Source organism: Adiantum capillus-veneris, chromosome 1 (assembly GCF_014529385.1).
Source record: "Adiantum capillus-veneris isolate H3 chromosome 1, ASM1452938v2, whole genome shotgun sequence".
In the NCBI taxonomy this organism is placed as follows: Eukaryota; Viridiplantae; Streptophyta; class Polypodiopsida; order Polypodiales; family Pteridaceae; genus Adiantum; species Adiantum capillus-veneris.
Genome location: NC_140931.1, coordinates 188505837 through 188509153, shown reverse-complemented (window position 1 = coordinate 188509153; position 3317 = coordinate 188505837).

The following is a 3317-nucleotide window of genomic DNA, read 5'->3' as shown; positions in this document are numbered from 1 at the left end:
CTCCTATTATTCCTAGTGCATATACAATCTTCAATGCAATATCCCCCATCAATTCTTTTGATACTTCCAGTGCCTATGTAGCCACTAATTGTGCTTCTACCTCAACTTCATCTCAACCATCTGCCGATTTCCCTGCGTCTTGAGATGCCCGCCTTGCAATGACTATGGTGGGTTCCATCGAGGAGAAGCCATGGCAAGGTGGAGACTGAAAACAAATAAGGTAAAAGAGGCTTTGACTGAAAAACATAATTGTGTTGTTAGTCTCTGTCGATTTCCCTGCTTCTTGAGATGCCTAATACAAAATTGTTAGGCTACCGTCAAATGGAGTTTTTGGTTCATTCCCAAACCATGGGTTAGGTGTACCCAATAACCTCATTTGATTTGAATTCATCCACCTTTGATGCCATATTCGATATGCTAATGATAGCTGGGTCATGTTTGCTATGCTTGCGTTGTTGCTCGGTAGATAACACCTGACAAATCAAAGTGAAGGGATATCTGATGCTCGGTGCTCATAGTAGATTAGCAAGTGATTTTGGAGGCTTATTTTTTAGCTTAAGCTGCTGCAAATGGGCTATTGAATGAAATTCAATCGCTGCTGCTGACTCTTCAAAGCAGTGTTGAAGGTTTGGTTATTTTATGCTACGGATCCACTGATGTGTTAAAAAGCAATTCAAAATTCTATTAACCAAGGTCGATGGTCATTACTTGCCTTCACTATCATAGCAACAGGTTATGGATACACCAGAAATCCTTGGTTGTGAGAGAACCTAAAACTCACGGTTGCCGAGTATACCAAAAACTTGAGGTATCATGAGAGTGGTCTGTCCAGTTCGGGCTTTTGAGGGGGGGATTGTTGGGTTTCCAAGCCCATGGGAACACCGCCTAGAGCATGCAGATGAAGTTGAGCTCCTTTTTTAGTTTGCATGGCAAGTTTTGCTATATATTGTAACTTTTTTAAAAAAACAAAGGAATACAATCAAACAATAGCGTATTTTTCCTCTTGTTGAGTCTCTTTCTCTCTCTCTCTCTCTCTCTCTCTCTCTCTCTCTCTCTCTCTCTCTCTCTCTCTCTCTCTCTCTCTCTCTCTCTCTCTCTCTCGTTTTTGCACCTACAGCTTGCCATGGCTTGCCCATGCCATCACCCATCATAACCGGCTCTTAACACTGGTATATGAATTTGATTTATACCCTTTTGAAAGAATCTATTTGAAGGATGATTTGTTTTACCACAGTGAACACAAGGATTCTTCTTGAAAAAGCCTTTTGTCTGATGATTATTGCGCCCACAAATGACACAAGATCTGGTACCAATGGATGGTCGAGATGAAGTTGAGGTAGAAGCACAATTAGTGACTGCATAGGCACTAAAAGTATCATAAGAACTGATGGGGGATATTGCATTGGAGACTGTATATGCACTAGGAATAATAGGAGAATTGGGATGGGGTACCCTTCGTTCTTCTTCCTGATGAATTGATAATACCATCCAAGAAGGATAGCGGATCTTTCTCCTTTAAAATAGTAATAATCTGATGGAATTTATTAGGCAAACTTTTTAACAAAACTACTGCGAGATCTTCTTCTGGTACAAGGGCTTCGACATAAACAAGTTGAGTTTTAATACTCTTCATCCAATTAACTAAAGATGTAATATTTTCATCAGCACACATAGCAAGAGAGTACAACTCCATCTTGAGACTCATCATTGAATACTTTCCTTTAGCACCAAAAACCTTCTCCAGCTGTATCGAGGCTCGTCTTCCTCGTAAAGAGCCAAGAAGCCGATTCCTACTGAAGAAGATGTGGTGCGTGTGAAGACATGATTTTGGGATTCTCTTTCTCTCTCCATGCATGCACCCAAAAATAGAAGTGGGTTGTTTTTCATTTAAACTCTAAGAATAGTAGGTAAAGGAGAGTTCCATTTACATTGCTTCTTTTGAATTGTTGAGAATAAAACATACACAAAATTGATAAAATGTCCAAAAGTAGTAATAGTGATAACAGTCCTCCCAAATCGGGAAGCAATTTCCCTCAGTTTGTGGAAAATAGAAAAAACTAGGAATCTTTGAAATTTGTCTGGAGACAAGATAGATCTCCACATGGTATATGTCAGATCAAGTGAAGTACTCATAGGGAACTTCCCACTGCTCATCATAATATCCTAAAAAAAGAAACCAAAAAGGTAAGTGCAATCCACATACCCAAATATCTACGAAATTGAAAGAGATCTTAAATACCGGGCTTGCTAACAAAGACACACAGAGCATGACAATGATGAAAAGAAATCACCCTTTACATTGTTCAAAGGGCAAAACCTCAGTCAAATATTGCTCTAAATGATGCAAACACACAGATTAATTGTCAAAGGGAAAAACCTCGGGTATCAAATATCACAAATTAATTGTCAAAGGGGAAAAATCAACATTAAATTACAACTGAATGAATTGTCAAAGGAAAAACCTCAGGTGTGAAATACCATAGTCATCAGCCACAAGGGGTAAAGAAGAAAAACTTTCAGCTTCTAGAAGTTTGATATGCTTCTAGGATACAAGGATGAGAGCGGAAAAACCTCTTTGGCATCCACTTGGTGCATTCTTCTCGGGTGGTTCACCGTTCAGTACCCCCCTATATAACGCGCATTCGCGGGGTATTAAAAGAAAACCCTCTTTTAACATGTTCGAATTAATAACCATTTATTTTGGGATTTTTCCTAAAATTGAATAAAAAAATCCCTTATTTCAATATATCTCTATTAAATTGCCTAAAAGTTTTGCATTTTAAACCCCTCCCATCGAACTCACATTATACATTAACATGATTACATAGAGTACCCCCCTAGTGATTCTTATACTTAAGCAAATATTTTTGATGCAACATACCACTGCGTGTCAAAGTGTCTTGATGGTCTATGATGGTCTCCGATACAAGATTTCACAATCTTCTTCTAAAAAAGATGGATCATCAACAATAGGAAGTGATAGTAGAGAATCTTTGAAAGGACAAAGAAAGCTTATGTGAAATGTATTGTGAATTTTCCAAGAGTCAAGGAGAGCCAATAATTGTTTTTAGCATTAAAACAATCAGTGATTTCAAATGCACCATAATACCATGGTGCTAGCTTAACAACATGATTGGTTTCTACACTCTTAAGACGTTGGTGCAACCAATGTTGTTTGGTGCTGTGAAGTGGACTATGCAATGCTATGGGTGCCTACAGGTGCAAGCTAAAGGGTTAAAGCATGTATGAAGGTCTTGGGCATGCAAGTGATAGCTGATATGTATGCTTGATTTTAGCCCAAGAGGGCTGCAAAGGGC